This window comes from Lagopus leucura, unplaced genomic scaffold (assembly GCF_019238085.1).
Source record: "Lagopus leucura isolate 7727_CA_CO unplaced genomic scaffold, USGS_WTPT01 Super-Scaffold_100001, whole genome shotgun sequence".
Lineage (NCBI taxonomy): Eukaryota > Metazoa > Chordata > Aves > Galliformes > Phasianidae > Lagopus > Lagopus leucura.
The window spans coordinates 27,296,532-27,316,135 of record NW_024962262.1 but is presented as its reverse complement, the minus strand read 5'-3'; positions in this window follow the sequence as shown (position 1 = coordinate 27,316,135).

Sequence of the window (19,604 nt, the reverse complement as noted above, 5' to 3'; positions counted from 1 at the left end):
GCAAAATGTCATATACCAGATTGACACAGCTTGCCAGAGAAAATTCTTTGAAATAAATCCTTTGAAATTCCTGAAATTCATTCATGTAATGAATAATTGCAAACAATAGTTTAATCCAAAAGTTTCCAACTGAATAGAAAACTAGCTTTCTAGGATTGTTCTTTTATAGAAAGACTATAAACTGAAATAAAGTAGTGGAAAAAGCACAGTTTTTGATTGCTTAAAAAATGAAACGATATTAAACAGAGGTAGAATGTTAATTTTATTTGAAAATAATGCTTAGGTCTAGATCCTGTGTGCATCTAGAAGATTCCTAATATGCTTACAGTAAGATAGTTTCTGAGAAATATTGGCCAAAGAAAATTCAGCAAAGAACTAATTCTGCATATATGCATGAGGGATCACACCCGTGTGAGTAAACAGAGTTTCTTGAAATGTGAATAACCAAGCTAATTGGTTTCTTCTCTGAACATCTGAAAGAAGTCAGCTTGGCTAAGCCAACATTTTCAAAGTGATTTGTAACTTTTAACTATGTTATTTTTTCTGCTGTTCAATTAGTCATCTAGGGCATAATTTCCAAGTATGTTATGCAGCACAATATCAGTGAAGTTTATTTACATGTATAGTATCCAGAAATTAGAAACACTACGTTTGCAATAATTACCCCATCCATCCCTAAAGACATTATTTTGAATTAGTAGATTATCTGAGTTAGCTTGAGGGCTTGTTGGGTTTGCTCAAAGTTGTTGAGAGAAATAAGCAGTCTTTTGTCCTTACAGTTTTGATCACTTTAGCTGAGGGTTTGCTTCAAAGCAAATGCTGGCAAAATAAATAAATAAATAAATAAAGCACCACTTGTATATTAAGCATTTCCATGTGCTTGTTCAAGCAAGATGTATAACAATAAAAATTCTGTAAATGTGATAGAACCTAAACAGTCTTTATACTGTTCATCCTCAAGGGCGACTTCAAGAGAAGCTGTCATTCAACATTTATGATAGATACGATTTTATGCCCAAGCCATGATTCTGTAGTGTTTTCACTACAAATACGGATTCCTAGTCAGGCCACAATTTGATATATAATCATAGTTCATATTAATTCATACAGGCCAATAATCAAAACTGTCTGCTGTTCAGGTTAGATATTCGGAGGAAGTTTTTCACACAGAGGGTGGTGATGCACTGGAACAGGTTGCCCAAGGAGGCTGTGGATGCCCCATCCCTGGAGGCATTCAAGGCCAGGCTGGATGTGGCTCTGGGCAGCCTGGTCTGGTGGATGGTGACCCTGCACATAGCAGGGGAATTGAAACCAGATGATCCTTGTGGTTCTTTTCAACCCAGGCCATTCTATGATTCTATGATATGATTCTGTATCAAATTCTAAGGTTCCTTGCACTCTTATTCATACCTAAGAACGCAAGATATTTGTATACATGATATCACATATATGGAATATTAGCTTGACATTTAGGAATATTTGTTTAATTTAATTTTTTTAAATAAAGTCTTCACCAAAAGTGGAGTTGTAGCCACAACTGAAAATTCCCATAATTTATGTGCAAAATTATTAATTGGGAGAACTTTTTTGTACATTAAAAAGATTATTTTTAAATGTCAGTTCCCTGCCCAGTGGTGCTAAAAATTAGTATTTTGTGCCTAAAGGAGATCCTTGGCTTTCGAAAGGAATATTTCTCATGTTTCTCACCCTGCAGTGTTATAAGGTAGCACAATTTACAATCATGTGAAGATGCATATACCTGGAAGAAAATCTATCCAAGGTGGCTTCACAAGGGGAGTATTTTCAGATAAACAGCATATGTGGAAAAATATGACCATATGAAATGTGAGCTGTGAAAAACTTGAAAACAAATGTTTTTCTTCTTTCTTCAGTTGAAAGGTTGAAAGTTAATCAATCAAACTTGGGATAGCTTACTCAGTCCATCAGTCTATATGGATCTAATATACAAAACTCTGTATTTCCTGTTGAAATAGCAAGCTGAAAGCATTAATTTCCAAGTACTCCAGGTCTCCTGAGCTCTGTTCACACAATTGTAAAAGCTTATGCGCTAAACTATTTAAAGTAGAAATAACTTATCATTTACAGCATAACAGCATTGCTTGTACAATGGCATATCGTGGTATCTGCATCTGCTGGTATGTAGGTAAGCACATAGGTAAAAGGAAAGGCATTTCAATGGATAGGTATGGCCTCACAACATGTCTATTGTCACATAGTACCTTGGTGGCAGAAGTAGTCATGTAATGAAGCCCATTGAATGCTGTATGTGTAATTTATGTTTTAACTTCTGTAAACATCACCTAGCTGCTTTTGCTGGAGGCTATGTATAAATCATTAAACAAATATATTCAACAATTTATACAGAGTCAAGAAGAAGGAAGTCTCTATTTCCATATTTAAATCTGCCTCCATGTACATCATTACTTTATTTTATTAACTTGCATACAGCATTAAGGATAGCTGGCTTTCTTATATCCTACAGTTAGAGAATTTGGTATGGAGCTGTACAAAAATTAAAAACAAGTTGCAGTGATGGCTTGGAACCTTTATTTAAATAATCAGGTCAACAGAAGTCCAAGATCAGCTTAATAAAATTGCTCCTTACTATAAAGAAACAATTGAAGGCAGCAAGTCACAGTCTAATTGGGTCTTACGAAGCAAATATATAAAGTCTCTTCCAAGCTCATATGGGGCCTGATCCAGAAAGCTCCAAATGGTAAAAACCATCCCTACAAAGGTTGAAGAACTTGCTTCAAACTTAATGTAAGCAACAACTACTCACATTAGCATTAGTTGAATTTACTTATTCTTGAGCTTAAACACATGTGCAAGTCTTCACAGGATTGGTACCTAAATTCAAATGCTTGGTCTTTTATGCAGTGCAGAAATTGCAGAGTGCATAACTCTTAAGAAAAAATGTACTTTTATGGTTGATTTTACTCACCTAAACAGTTCAGACTTCTAATAAAAGGCAAACAGAATAATAGTATAAAATTATTCTTATCCCTTATTCTCAGCAGCATCAGTCAATGAGAAGAAAAGACTATAGCCTATCTATATTTAATTATAAAGAAGGTTTCTCTCTGATTAATTGAATCATTAAACATGCACAGATACATTTCATGGTATTAAATATTAGTTACCTTCCAGTATATTAAGAAGTAAAAAACAGAGTGGATTAAATGGGAAGAATTATTCTTAGTGTATGTCTTGCAGTGCATAAAACCACTCACTTGTTTCCCAGGAAACGAAAAGGAAGCACAGATATTCACCACAAAGCAATGAAATGTGCACAGTCTGCAAAACAACCGGCAAAAAAAAATTTTGGCCTCTCTTTATTTATGGTTTCAGCTATTGTACTGTTTACTCTAGCCTTTACAAAAGAACGATTCCAGCACTTCCCATGTTCCTGCACCAGCAATTGGTGTTTCTATTAGAAATACAATAATATACTACTTTAGGCGTTAGGAGATATGGAAAAACATATCCAACCAAACTATTTGCAGCATATGCTCACAATAGGAAAGCACTGATCAAAATGTTTTCATTTGAAACCCCCTGTGTTTTAAGTAGCAAGTAGCTGCATTAACAAATGTAGCACCTCAGCTTACAGAATCATATATGTACATAAACGCAATTTATACCCACAGAATTGTTTCTAAAAACTTAATTAAAAGAATATATGAAGAAACATTTAAAATAATAATAATATAATTTTAAAGATGAGGTGTCAAAGAAATGACAAGGCTGAGCCAATAGTTTGGAGCGGAGGTTTTCAGCTGCCATGCTGTGCCTTTCACAGCTGCCTACATTTCATGTCATTAATAACCAGTAAATAAGATCTGCAGGTGGGCAGATAGGACACCCTGAGCCAAGAAACTGTAGTTAAGGCTTCTGTCTCTGAGATGGGTGGTCAGGCCCATTTGCACAAGGCTACTTATGTTTCCATAAAGAAGGGTAACCCTACTTAGCATAGCTTCAGGGAAGCTGTCACAATACAGAGAATGCTAATTACTGTAACCAACTGGCAATGATGCATCCAAAATTAAATGGCCTGTGACTGAACAGATGAACAATTTTTATAGCCCTAAGTTCAGGGAACATGGATATTCTGTCAAATTAACAGACAGCCTATTTGGTCTTAATAGGTAAATTGAAGTCTTTTAAAAGACATTTAGATGTGTTATTAAGTTATCAGTGTGAGTAGAGTTCTTCTAGTTTAAAGGCATCCAATTTGAATCTAAAATACTCATAGCCTATTACAGCTAAAAGGAAAACAACAGAAAAATCACAGCCCTTATAAACTGCATTTCCAGGAGAAGATGCAACGTGGCCTCTGCTTCTACTCTAGGTTCCTGTTCATCTCTTTGTACTCAGGCAAAATTCCCACTGAAGTCAGCAGGAGTGCTTGAACAGAGGCCTCTGGGCACAGGCACTGTGCACTGCCTCCCCTGAGCTACTTGGGCTTCAGTGCCAGAGAAATGTGGAGGCTTTTTAGGAGAATACTGTTAAGATCAAAGTTTTTACTTGATTCTCTACAATGAGCTTTAACAAGCAAATCAAAGCAAAGGCCAGACATAAGTAGTCCTTGATTTTGCTGATCGCGCTTCATGAATGAATTACCCATACCTTTCAGCATGGATGATACACCATTCCAGCCTTCCTAAGAGCACTGCCAACAAATACACGTATCATCAGCTGCCTTTACTATCCACTTTTAAGTCGTCATATCTCTTCCTGAATGGGAAAAAAATACTTAAGAAAAGGGAGAAAAAAAAAAGTAAATGAAATATTTATAAGAAAGTTCTGAAAAAGCATTTTTTATTGTCATAGCGTGACACTTTGCAAAGGAAGTTTTGTAGCAAGTGAAGCTTACAAAGAAAGCTGTCAGTGCAGTATACCTAGCAGATTTTTTTTTTTTTTTTTGTGAAATTTACAAATTAACCAGTAAGCAAGTCTGGCTGTATTCAGGGGAAACAGTGTTATAAGCAGGTCTGGCTTCATCTCCCTCCAGTTGATAAGAAGCTGGATCTAAACCCCAATAAACGTAGGATGTTATTACAAAAAAGTCACTATCACAGAACCACAGAATGGCCAGGGTTGGAAGGGACCTCAAGGGTCATGAATCTCCAACCCCCCTGCCACATGCAGGGCCAACAACATCCACGTTTAATGCTAAACCAGGCTGCCCAGGGCCCCATCCAACCTGGCCTTGAACACCTCCAAGGACGGGGCATCCACAACCTCTCTGGGCAGCCTGTTCCAGCACCTCACCACTCTCTGGGTAAAGAATTTCCCCCTGATGTCTGACCTAAATCTCCCCTCCCTCAACTTAAAACCACTTCCCCTCGTCCTACACACATCAACCCTTTCAAAGAGTTGATTCCCCTCCCCTCTGTAGGCTCCCTTTAGGTATTGAAAGGCTGCAATTAGGTCACCCCGCAGCCTTCTTTTCTCCAGCCTGAACAAGCCCAGCTCCCTCAGCCTGTTATCATAGGGGAGGTGCTCCAGTCCCTTAATCATCCTAGTGGCCCTCCTCTGGACCCTCTCCAACAGCTCCCTGTCTTTTTTGTACTGCAGACTCCACACTTGGACACAGTACTCCAGATGGGGCCTCACAAGAGCAGAGTAGAGGGGGACAATCACCTCCGTGTACCTGCTGGCCACCCCTCTTCTGGTGGAGCCCAGGACACCATTTGCCCTCTGAGCCACAAGAGCACACTGTTGGCTCATATTAAGTTTCTCATCTATCAGAACCCCCAGGTCCTTCTCCACAGAGCTGCTTTCAAGGACCGCTCCTTCCAGCCTATATGGATGCCTGGGATTCCTCCGGCCCAAGTGCAAAACTTTGCACTTTGCCATGTTGAACCTCATCAGGTTCACTCAGGCCCACCTTTCTAGCCTCTCGAGGTCCCTCTGAATGGCATCTCTTCCTTCAACTGTGTTGACCACACCGCTTAGCTTGGTGTCATCAGCAAACTTGCTGAGGGTGCACTCAATTCCATCATCGATGTCATTGATAAAGATGTTAAAGAGCACCGGTCCCAAGACAGACCTCTGGGGAATGCCGCTCATTACCAGCCTCCACCTGGACATAGAGCCATTGATGACTACCTTCTTCCTGCGGCCTTTCAACCAGTTTCTTATCCATTGAGTGGTCCACACATCAAATCCACATCCCTCCAATCTGGAGATAAGGATGTGGTGGGGGACCATGTCAAAGGCCTTGCTCAAGTCCAGGTAAATGACATCGGTCGCCTTTCCCTTATCCACAATGCCGTCACTCCATCATAGAAGGCCACCAGATTGGTCAAGCATGACCTTCCCCTGGTGAAGCCGTGCTGGCTGTCTCGGATGACATGCCCATCCCACATGTGGTTGAGCATGTCATCCAGGATGATCTGTTCCATGATCTTCCCAGGCACTAAGATCCAGACTGTTATTTCTCAGAGTTCCCTTTTTTTCGTTGATCATATTGAACTGAAACACAGATGTCTCTTCATCCCAGCTTCCCAATACTAAGAGTGGGATTCATCTCAGCTGTCTTAACACATATTTACAATGTCTGATCTACTCACACTATGGTCCCTTTATAGTCAATGGCGAAAAACTACACACTTTTAAAATATAATTCACTTAATCTATTCAGAATGTTTATCTTAAAATATGATGTAACGTGTCCTTAAAAGCTCAGTTTCTCTGCAATTACTCTCAGTTGTGTTTGGTAACATCTGCTTTTATGTCAATGCCTTTTGGCTGGGTGAAGTGGAGCCTACAAAAAAACTCTCCCTCACTTTTCAGATACCCGAGATGAAAGCCGCACATTCTTCACAAAGGGCTCTTTACATGTTCCTTACAGAGCAGATGCGCTCTGGGAGATGCTCTTTTTGCGGACATCAGGATTTGTGCAGGTTCCATCTTCTTCACCCACATGAGTATGGAGGGGGCAAGGGAGCTGCAGGAATGAGCAAGCCAGGGAGTAACGCTCACAGAACAGCTGCAGCCACTGTTCAAGTGGGAACAGATGGATATGGATAACATTGTCTGAATACCTCTACAGCACTCACAGTGGACCCTCTCTTCCCTTCGCTTATTGGCTGCTTTCTCCAATTGCTTCAATCTTTGCTTTTCCATTTTTCCATCTATCTCCTAACATATCCTCCTTGGATAGATTTAAAAAACAATAACACAGTGCTTATAAAACTCCAGCAGTTCTTAGATATATGTTATATCCTTCCCTCCCTTTCTCTCTTGTCTGTTTAAGATCTGTGTAGCAGTCTATTTCTTAGCTGTGTTTTTCCTGAAACTAGCCTCAGAGGTGAAGTCTATGTTTATCTGAGCTTTGGTGCCCTCGGAACACTCTGAAGTCTCTGAAGTTGTGTCCACCAAGCTATAACATACTAATGAAAATGGAGAATGGTGTTACTGTTTTAATCTGGCAACATTACGGCAACAGATAACAAGAAACATTACTTGAATATATTGCTCTTCTGCAATAAAAAGATAGAGAAACTGGGACTGCAGCTTTCAGAGATAAGTCAATCAAGAAAGACCTATGACTGATTTGGATCCATAGCATCTTTTATGTCCTGCTATCAAATGTTTGGTCCTGCAAGGACCAAAAATAAAAAAAAAAATAAAAATAATAAAAATAAAAAAATAAAATAAAAATAAAAATTAAAAATTAAAAAATACACATATCAACAAAATGCAAAACAACACTTTTTACAAGAAAAAAAGTGTTTGCAGGGTGGATGGGGTTTTGAGCAACCTGGTCTAGTGGGAGGTATCCCTGCCTATAGTAGGGGGTTGGAATTAGATGATCCTAAAGATCCTTTCCAAACCGTTCTACAATTCTGTGATTCTATGAAATCCATTTAAAAGCCTTTCAATGATCAGCTGAACTTATTAAATCAACTCAATCCAATTAATAGGAAATTCAGAGAGACAGAAATATCAACTGCATATACTAGCAGGAAAGATGATATTTTTATCTTACATATATTACAAAGTTAAAATTATCTTTATGAAAAAAGCATCTTTGTAGATTTTGGATTAAAAGAACTCTGGGTATTTAGGGAGATATAAAAATATTTTTTAAAAAATTATTTCTGTAAACTAGTAGCTCGCATTCAGCTACAGGATTCATTCTCAGAAGTGTTGAAGTTGATGAGCACTGAGTTAGTGGCACAATACTTCAGCGCAAAAACTCCAGTTGGGCCATTTTGCAGGTGTTGCAGCAAAAAGCCAGGAAGAGCTGGGGCATTGTTACAGTCATCTCTCTCTATTGCTTTGCAGCTTTTCCTCTTTTCTGCCAGGAAAGATTGTCCAGGATTGCTGAGTTTTGCACAGAATGTAACACACTGCTCACATCCACACTAACATCTGTCAAAATGCTGGATAAAGAGACAGGTGGTTCACACTGCCACGCTATTGTAAAGAAGTGCTCAGAGGATATTTACTAGATTTCCTTATCACCCCTCTTATTTGAAGAGGTCGACTGCAATTGGACTTGGAATCTGATTCTGATTGTGCAATACACAGAGAACTGGTAGGGATCTGTATCCTTTTAAGGCTTTAACTGGAATAACTTAATGCATCCCCTGCTGCCTGCACTGCTCTTCTGGTCATGAATGTCCCCATACCAGGCAATTACATATAAATACTTCCTGATTTGCCACAGTGCAAAACAAACAATTTATGCTCAACGTTTCATGAACAGAGAAAGCTAAAAATGAGTTTGATTTTGCAGCAAATGGATGAGGAGAACAGAGGTGACAAACAGCTCTCATTTATAAGATATTATTTACAAATCTTATTTATAACTAGCTGCAGCAATTTATAAACAAAGGCATTATTTGGATGCTCTCTATGCATTATCTCTGACAGAAGCCTGAAAGGACAGAAAAGCCCTGTGTACAACTGAGATTTAAAGGACATGGTCTAATAATTTGCTGTAGTCTGATTTCATTTTTTAATGGGAAAAACTAGTACTGTGGATATGCCAAACATATACGAGCATGCTACATTACCTTTCAGCAGAATATGTGGTAGATGAATAGTATAGTTTGATGGGGGAATATGATTCTGAAAAGTAATTTGGATCCAAGGACCTGGAACTGTGTTTTTTTCATTCTTAGATACATGAACAGCCACAAAAATGATCCATTCTCCATGTTACATGTACCATTGTGAGCAAAAATATGGATTGCTGACAGGGGTTCACATGACTCCACTTGGTACCTATGCTGAGGAGCACAGCAGGACACTGTTGACCACTACTTGAAGCCTTCCAGAAGTGTGGTACCAAGATAACCATAGTTTTAGAATGATGATAGTAGGTGACTGGTTTTGATTTCAGACATTAAAGATGAGGTTACGCCTTATTAGAAATGTAAAACATATGATTGCTACATGATAAAATCACTCCAAAGTCCTCACGCAAAGGAGATTTTAGGAAATAGTGACCTATCTCAAAACACTTCTTATCAGAGAATAAAACAGAGGACTCAAACATGCTGCAGAAGCTGTAGCAAATCTGCTGTTCAGATGTTCCTGGCCTGGAAAAATTGGTCATTCTCAATGCTCATGCAAAGTAAAACTCAAAGCACAAAGGAAAAGGATTCATTTTCCTCAGTGAATTCCTAAGGTCACTCTTTAGCAAAATCACAGAATCACAGAACACTCCATGTTGGAAGGGACTCAGGAGGATCATCGAGTCCATCTCCTAGCTCCATTCAGAACCACCCCAATTACAAACCCTGTATCTGAGAGCACTGTCCAAGCACTCCTTGAATTCTGATAATCTTGGTACCATAACCACTGCCCTGAGAAGTCCCTACATGTCCTTATCTGTTAGCGTTTCTTAAGCTTAAACAAACAGAAGATTTAATTGACAGAGAAGAGATTATCAGCTGTAACCAGATCAGGAATGTTAACAAACACAGATGGTATGTTTCTGCTTTAGTAGTGAGTGCTTCAGGTATGGGGAGCATGCTACGAGAAGGATTGTGTTCACTTCAGGTGCTGGGAAAAAAGAGTCCGGACCGTTCCACACAACATTTTTTCTTAAAAATCCTTAGATTTTCTCTTTATAACTGCAACTCCTTTAAGATAATGTATTCAGTTCTCAGCCAGGCACAAGAGTAGGCAGTGCAAGAGCACTTCCAGGTACCTTCACCATCCTGGAATGGGTCACTGCCTCTATATCATCTCTGTGACAGCCACTACAGCAGGATCAGGGCACATTTGATACAAGCACCCACAAGCACACCTGCTCAAGAGACTCGTCTCAGCATGTGTGAGGCAAAAGAGCTGGCACCACATTAGATGGACATCAGGAAGGCACAGTTTTCTATAATGGACTAGTAGGAATCAGAAACACAGCCACTGAAGGCAGGATGGGAAACCGTAGAGTTCTCCTTTCTTCTCTTGAAACAAATCCATGATTACATTCAAATCATTCCTTTTCCCTAAGATGGCAGTGGCTAGCAACTTCCAACTACAGAGGCTTTTATAGGTGAAGGATACCAACGAGCAGGCCCTGCTCATGTGCACTGTGGGTACTTGGGACCCTTCAGCACGAGCTGACAAACCTGCCGAGAGGTGGCACAATGTGCTGTGACTGCATTGTTAGCGAGCTGCTCAAATTAAATTTTAATAGAACTTTTAAAAATAATTTCAGCATAAACCACAATGCATGTGAGTGAGCCTAAATTAATAAAAAAAACTATCTTTCAAGAATGAAAAATAAATGTAATCTGAGATCAATATTTATGAAGCTGTGATTAATTGACTGATGACCAAATGATTACAAACTTCTGTCTGAGGCAGCTACTCAAACGTATTAGCTTTGATGGAAAAAAATTAAAAAAATACAAACTGGGTCAATGAAAGAATGCATTCCTAATCAATTTTTAATAGCACTTAAGATTTTATGATTTTTTAAACTTTCCTTTTAATAATTAATCAGAAAAATGAATCTAATTTAAACAAGGTGCTGTAAGGTGTTCTGTATCTGTTTGATGGTGTTCCTAATGAAGAAATTCAATTAGGGCTGACTTTTCATTATAAATCTCTTGGTTTTAAGGAAGGTTCTGATTGGCTGGTAAACATTCAAGATGGGAAGAGTAACTGAGGAGAATAGCACTGCTCAGCACAAGCTACTCATTAAGGTTTTACACTGTTAATTCCTGCTTCTTCTCACTTCAAGACAGAAAGAAAGAGAGGAGGAGAGAGACAGGGAGGGAGGGAGGGAGAGGGAGAGGGAGAGGGAGAGGGAGAGGGAGAGAGGGAGGGAGAGGGAGAGAGAGAGAGAAGGAAGAGAAGGAAGGAAGGGAGGAAGAGAGGAAGAGAGGAAGGGAGGAAGGGAGGGAGGAAGGGAGGAAGGGAGGGAGGGAGAGGGGGAACAGGAGGGGGAGGGACCACAACCTAACCATACTACCCTAACTTTAACAACCCTCCACTAAATCATGTGCCTGAGCACCACATCCAAACAGTTTTTAAATCCATCCAGGGATGGCTTCTCAAACACCTCCCTAGAGGTGATTCCAGTGATTAACACTCCATTCTGTAAAGAAATGTTTCCTGATAACCAGCTTAAACCTCCCCTGGCACAACTTGAGGCCATTCTCCCTCATCCTGTCACCTGTCACCGAGAAGAGATGAACCCCACTCTCATTGCAATTACTTTTCAAGTATTTGAAAAGAGCAATAACACCTCCCCTCAGCCTCCTCTTCCCCTGACTAAACAGACCCAGTTTTCCAAGCTCTTCACAAGCCATGTTGCCCTTGCTCATGGCCAAAATTTGCAGAATAATGGCCTCCCTCCTGAAGATGTTCCCTGTGTGGCGAAACAGAAGTACCTTTTCCTATACTCAGTTTAGTAAATAAACTAAGTGCAGGATGCAGTGCTTTTGATGGTTGGGGCTCTACTTGGTGCAGTTTTGGGACATTTCAACCATCCTTCTCCAGCCAACCTCCAGGCACAGCCAAGCAAGCAGCCAAGCAACCCTATGTCTTTGTAGGGAATGAGTTCAGGCAATGTTGGCATGAGCAGGACTGCACCAGGTGGCCACAAGATCAAGGCACATGCTCTGACGTTTTGCTATTAGCAGGACAAAGCTGGCTTTAGTGCACGCCTATGTGGTGTTGCAAAGAGGCCACGAGCCTGACCTCTGCCTGGGTCTGAGCTGGGCCTGTGCCATGCTAAATGCAGAAACACAGCCTCCAGCACAGTGTGGGCAGAGCTCAGCACAGCTGCCTGAAAAGCCTGTGGATATATCCTTAGGCTAAGACATACAATTACAGGTGTGTTAGAGTGCCAGCACAGCATAATACTGCTGGAACTTCTCGCCCTAGGATGTCATTCTAATATAATTCAGTTTGTTCGGATAAAATATTCATCTGAAAAAGAGTCTGACAGGAAATCAACCTCTTACATGTGCCTCAAAATGAAAAAGGATAATCTAATCTCCCCTAGCATGCAAGTTGCAGCAACTTCAGATATAATCCAGCCTTTTCATTTACATCTTTGGTTCCTTGCTGACACGTGGCAAAAAAAAATGCAAGTGGTAGAAGGGCAACATAAATAAAATCCTAACGAGGTCATAAAGAGCAGAGTTTTACTGACTTCAGTTTGGATGTCTAAGAGAAGGATGCCTAAGTCTGAGCTAGTCACTTTAAATCCCTTCATGGATAATGCAGCTTGAGAGCAGGTACATTCTACTTTGAGATGAGATAATGTCAGCGCAGCTAAACTCAAAAGGAAAACTGTGCCTATAGAACTAATTTGTCATCTTTTGTTATTTCGTGTGAAGACTATCTGTACCAAGCTTACTGTCAATCTCAAGCACTATTAAATTGCCAAAGCAACATCTTACTCTGCCCCCAGCTCCCTTACCAAAAGGGATTTATGCCCTGACATCTGGCTCTCTTTTCCTTTCCAGTGGCACATTCTTCTACAGCCAGAAACAAAATATTTTTTTAAGGAAAAAGCTTAAATTAACCTTTATTTTAAAATGAAATGAAATCTGAGCAGAAATTCATAAAGAGCAAAGGTAGTCTACAGAATAGACAGAGGGTACCTGAGAGCTAGGAATTTGTGATGGCCTCTGAATGGCACCAGGAACTAGCAAGGCAGATGCTGCTGTACAGGAGGGATGTCACTCTGTGGGGCTTGTCAATAGAAAAACCCTGAGCATTGGGAACCTGTCACCCTTTTGGAAAGTAAGTGGTTTTATGTAGAAGAGTTTTTAATTTAGGCACCAGAATCCCAAACTTAAATCCCTTCTTTACTCTTGCTTTTGGGAAATCTCACTCTATATTCCCCTAAATCAGATAAAATCACCTGAGTAGTCCTTCTTAAGAGCTAAGGATCCAACCTTGTTTCTTGAACAGGAAACTCTTAATTCCAAACTCTAGCAGACTTCACTGTTGCAGAAGCAGGTACTGAGAGTGGCTATTCTGGTTTGGCACAACCTGACAGCTTCCAGAAATTTCTACATTTCACAAAGCCACACATCCAAAGATACATTCTGATAATTTATCAGAACCAGTACAGATGCACAAGTTACCTCTCGTTTACCACTTGAGGTGATCAACCGACACCATACATCCTCAGTTGGGTTCCTAGCTATCTCTGCTCAACATGCTGGTGGAAAACATACACTGAGCTAAAATACAGGTAACTCACACACTTTAAGCCAAAAATACAATGGTTTTATTCATCTTCATGTGTCAAAAAATACATAAATGAGTCTCAAGTTGAGAAGAGCTCAGTTTAGTACTCTGACCTGTTTATCTTGTCCAAAGTTGGTTTCCTCAAAGTTCTCATCAAAAAACTTTTCTGTGATCAGTAATGTTTTATATTTTTGCCATTTGTAGTCTCAAGGTTTCTGAGATTTCTGGAGCACATGGCTAAGCTATTTCACAAAGAAAGCCTGGAGATCACTAGTGGTTAGGATCTTGGCTTTTAACCTGTTCTCTTCCATCCTCTCTGTGAAGATTTATTAGCAGCGGTGTCCAGACACCGATCTCCTGCCCATGTGTTTGATCCTCATGCTCAAGCACCCCAGCAGACATAAAAGAGATCCCAGGAAGGTTTTTATCCTTTGTATTCTGTTTCCAACTCTGCTGCAAAATCACTGTCCTCACCACGATGCACATAACTGCATTATGTGGCTTGGATCCTTCAAATGTTTGTTACCTCCTGTAGTCACATTACATTTCTCAGCTCCCCTTAGCTGCAGCAGATTTTTACTCCTCCAGCTCCCATCTTCTCGCTCTTTGTGGTCTCTCTCTCTCAGTACTACAGCAGTATTTTTTATGCCCCTGAAGATTTGGTAACATCATCCCATAAATTTCAACTAAACCTCAGGCACTGCTAGATCACAATTTCTGAAGTATTTGTTCACTGAGTAGGCATCCAACTTCAGCAGAAATCTGCTAAACAAATAAGTTTAACCTCCTTAAACAGAAAATATATTCCTTTTAGCAGCTTATTCAGAGAACTAAGCTCTTTTCCGAGCTATTTTTGGTTAGGAGAAAATATATACATTTCAATAGATCTTGTCCTCTAACAGGTCACTTGCTTTACATAGAATGTTTTGAAGCAGTGGAAGCTATGCAGGTGAAAAGTTTCCTGCTTCATTCCAGATTCATTTTAAAGGGTTTTCTATGTCAGCTACGTTTCCTTGTGTTTTCTCATTTTTTATTTCTCTTTAATGTATTTACCCTTTCTGCTTTTCAAAGTTTCAATTTCAATAGAAAATCAATATGCAGATAAAACTAAGAAAGACAAATAACGGGTTCAGTGCCTTCCACATGTTTTGCTTGCTGCACAATAAATTCACCAAATGTATGTCATATTCCAGTGGCTCTCTTTAAAGCTCAAAAGCCAGTGATTTTAGATTTTGCTTGTAAAAATCCTCAGAGCGCTTTCTCATCTTATCAACAGGTAGATCATCCTAGGTCTAAAAGTGTGTCCTCACAGCTGATGTCCCCTCACTCCAGCCTAAAAAAAATAACAGTCTGCCTTCTACATCATTAATTAGTCCTTTTTCTAACTGACAACAAGTCACTTTTCTCTGATATTTACTAAAAAGTGATGTGTTTTAGCACATGAATATTCAATTATTATCAAGCACACTTTGTTCTGAACTGTTCTTTCCCAGCCAGGAATACGTCACCACCAAAGCTGCTGGGTGCCATCAGCACTGCCATGTCAGTACGGATTAGTTTGCTCACTTTATTTGCAGTTACTCACCTATATCAAATTGAAATGCACCCGCACAACTCATCTGTGTCAGTCTAAGATACTTTCCTTGTTAATCATTGCATCCACAACTTTATGCTTGTTTGAATTAGCTGCTCAGCATTCCCAGCATTTATCATGTGGTGCAATGTTAAATCACTCAGGTCTGTAATTTTCAGCATGCTGTGGCACGTTTACAAGAAACTACAGGGATCCTGGGACTGAGGTCAAGCTAACAGACTCCTGCGAGTCCTGTCCCACCAGCACTGCTGTCAGGCAGCCTGCATAGCACAAATCCTGCATTTGGAGATGTGCTGGTGGAAGCAGGGCAGCGTACAAGTTTGCACCCATAGGTTTGTTTCCATGGATGACAGCAGGAGCCTCCACTGGGCTTCATTAAGCAAATGTTGCTGCACTTGCAGGGCTTTCCGTCACAATTTCCCTTTTGCCCTCACAGCAGTATGGGCTGTGAAAATCCCACCAACAGGCAACACCTTGAGACAAGGAGCAAAGGTTTTGGCTTGTGGGAGCTGCTAGCCAATGCCAGGCATGAAGACCCTTAGAGCACGGGGGGGAAATGACCACCACCAGCCAGTGCTTTGGGTGGTGGGGAAAGTGGTTCACACCCTGGGGAATTCTTGGTGATGGCAGAAGGGTGACTAGCAAAAATGCCATCTTGAACTTCAAGAGGGTGGACTTGGATCTGTTCAGGGCGCTTGTAGTGTGGGTCCCTTGGGAGTCGCTTCTCAAGGGTAAAAGGAGTCCAGAAAGCCTGGACACTTCTCAAGGTGGAAATCTTAAAGGTGCAAGAACAGGCTGTCCCTGAGTGCCGTAAGGCGAGCCGTAGGGGAAGAAGACCAGTGTGGATGAACTGGGAACTATTGTTGAGTCTCTGGAAGAAAAAGAGCCCTCTGAAAGCAGGGACAGGCTACTTGGGGAGATTACAAGGAAGTTGCTATGGTATGCAGGGAGGAAGTTAGGAGGGCAAAAGCCCAACTTGAACTCAGATTGGCCACTGCAGTAAAATCGAATAAGAAATCCTTTTCTAAATATATCAGTGGTAAGAGAAGACCCAGGGAGAATTTCCATCCTTTACTTGATGCAGCGGGGAATGTGACTATTGATGACATGGAGAAGGATGAGGTCCTCAACGCCTTCCTTACATCTGCCTTTAATAGGCAGATCAGTTATCCTCAGGGCACTTTATGCCCTGATCTGGAAGTCTGGAATGCTACAAAGAATACACTGCTGGTGATTCAGGTGGAGACAGTTAGAGAGCTCCTCCTCCATCTGGTCTGTCACGAGTCCATGGGACTGGACTGGCTTCATCCTAGGGTGCTAAGGGAGCTGGCAGGGGTGATTGCCGAGCCCCTCTCTGCCATCTACCAGCACTCCTGGTTATCTGGAGAGGTCCCAGAGGATTGGAGGCTTGCCAATGTGACTCCCATCTACAAGAAGGGCCTTAAGGAGGAACCGGAGATCTACAAGCCTGTCAGCCTGACCTTGGTACCGGTGAAAGTAATGGAGCAAATCATCTGGGGTGAGATCGCATGGCACGTGTGTGGCATCCAGGGGATCAGGTCCAGCCAGTACAGGTTTGTGAAAGGCAGGCTGTGCTTGACCAACCTCATCTCCTATGACTGGGTGACCAGCCTGATAGATGAGAGTAAGGTTGTTGATGTAGTCTAGATAGACTTCAGCAAAGCCTTTGACACAGTCTCTCACAGGCTTCTTCTGGGGAAACTGGCTGCCCGTGGCCTGGACAGGTATATCCTTATTTGGGTAAGGAACTGACTAGAGGGCCGTGCCCAACGGGTAGTGATTAATGGAGTCAAGTCCAACTGGCAATCCATTATGAGTGGTGTCCCCCAGGGGTCAGTACTGGAGCCCATCTTGTTAAATATCTTTATTGATGATCTAGATGAAGGGATTGAGTGTACCCTCAGTAAGTTTGCAGATGACACCAAGTTGGGAAGCTGTGTCAATCCGCCTGAGGGCAGGGAGGCCCTTCAGAGGGATCTGGATAAGCTGGATGTCTGGGCCGAGGTGAATGGGATGAGGTTCAACAAGGCCAAGTGCCGGGTCCTGCACTTTGGCCACAACAACCCCATGCAGCGTTACAGGCTTGGGGCTGATTGGCTGGATGACTATGAAGAGGAAAGGGACCTGGGGGTGTTGGTTGATGCTCGGCTGAACATGAACCAACAGTGTGCCCAGGTGGCAAATGGCATCCTGGCCTGCATTAGAAATAGTGTGGCCAGCAGGAGCAGGGAGGTGATCATCCCCCTCTACTCAGCACTGGTGAGGCCGCACCTCGAGTACTGTGCTCAGTTTTGGGCCCCTCACTACAAGAAAGACATTGAGGCCCTGGAACATGTCCAGAGAAGGGCAACAAAACTGTTGAGGGGTCTGGAGCACAGACCTTATGAGGAGCAGCTGAGGGAGCTGGGATTGTTCAGTCTGGAGAAGAGGAGTTCAGGGGAGATCTCACTACACTCTACAACTTCCTGAAGGGAGGCTGTGATGTGCAGGAGTTTGGCCTCTTCTCCCAGGCAACAAACAGGACCCCAGGAAAAGGCCTCAAGTTATACCAGAGGAGGTTTGGGAGGTTTTAGACATAAGAAAAAACTTTTTCTCTCAGAGAGTGGTCAGGCACTGGAATGGCCTGCTCAGGAAGGTGGTGGAGTAGCCATCCCTGGCAGTGTTCAAGAGGTGTCTGTATGAGGAGCTACAACATATGGTTTAGAGGCTTGTGGTAGCAATGTTAATGGGAGGATGGTTGAACTAGATGATCTTGCAGGTTGTTTCCAACCTTTCAATTCTGTGATTCTATGAATTTAGTATCACTGAATTTTTTAGGTTGGAAAAGATCTTCCAGACCAACAAGTCCAACCATCAACTTGATCTGCCAAGTCTCATCACTAAACCACATCCTTTAGTGCCATATTCACGTCTCTTAAAAACCTTAAGGGATGGGAATTCCACCACCTCCCTTGGCAGTCCATTCCAATGCTTGATTACCCCTTCCATGTTGGTCAGCAGTCAGCTCAACATAAGCCAGCAGTGTGCACAGGTGGCCAAGAAGGCCATGGCATCCTGGCTTGTACCAGAAATAGTGTGGCCAGCACAAGCAGGGAGGCAGTTGTCTCCCTGTACTCAGCTCTGGTGAGGCCACACCTCAAGTAGTGTGTTCAGTTTTGGGTCCCTCACTACAAGAAGGATATTGTGATGTTTGAGCACTTGGAGAGAAGAGCCATGATGCTGGTGAAGGACCTGGACACAAGGGCTGTGAAGAATGGCTGAGGCTGTTCATTCCAGAGAAAAGAAGGCTGAGGAAAGACATTACTGCTCTCTACAAATACCTGGAAGAGGTTCTGGCAAGGTTTGGGTCAGTTTCTTCTCTCAGGTGACGAGTGATAGGACACAAGGAAACTGTCTCAATTCTGACAGAGGAGTTTCAGATTGGGCATTAAGAAGAATTTTCTCATGGAAAAAGTCATGCATTAGAATGGCTGCTCAGAGGAGTGGTGGAATCCCCAGCCCTGGAGCTGTTGTCCACACAGAATCATAGAATCACCAAGGTTGGAAAAGCCTCCAAGATCATCCAGTCCAACCATTCACCTACCAGCAATATTTCCCACTAAACTATGTCCCTTGGTACAACATCTACACGTTTCTTGAGCACCTCCAGAGTTGATGACTCCACCACTTCCTCGGGCAGCCTGTTCCAGAGCTTGACCACTTGTGGGGAAGTTTTTCCTAATGTCCAACCTGAATCTCCACATTGTGGACGTGGCATTAAGGGACATGGTTTAGTAATAGGACTCAGTAGGTCAGGCTGGTGGTCGGACATGACATTCTGCAAGGTCTTTTCCAGCCTATATGATTTCATGACTCAGACTTCCTTGGTCACCAGTGCTGAATACAGAGGGACAATCACTTCCTTGTTCCTGCTGGCCACACTATTTCTGACACAAACCACGATGCCATTGGTCTTCTTGGCCACCTGGGCACACTGCTGGCTGATGTTCGTTATGTTATCAGCCGACATCTCCCATTTAATCTGCGTCACAGTCTCATTTGTGATGTTCTTGAAGAGAAGTTGGAAAAAACACAGAGGAAGGCCGAAGGGAATTAAACGTTAGAAACAGCTAACACGTAGTGTGGCACAGCTCAAACAGGAAGGAATGGCACACTGGGGCCCGAACTGCCCTCTTTCAGTCTTCCTCCACCTAATGCCTAACGCTCCCAGGCCACCTCCTCCACGTGGCACAGCGAGGACCGGCGAGGCCCGGCCCTGCCTCGGGGTATGGCCTCGAGGAGCCGGAGG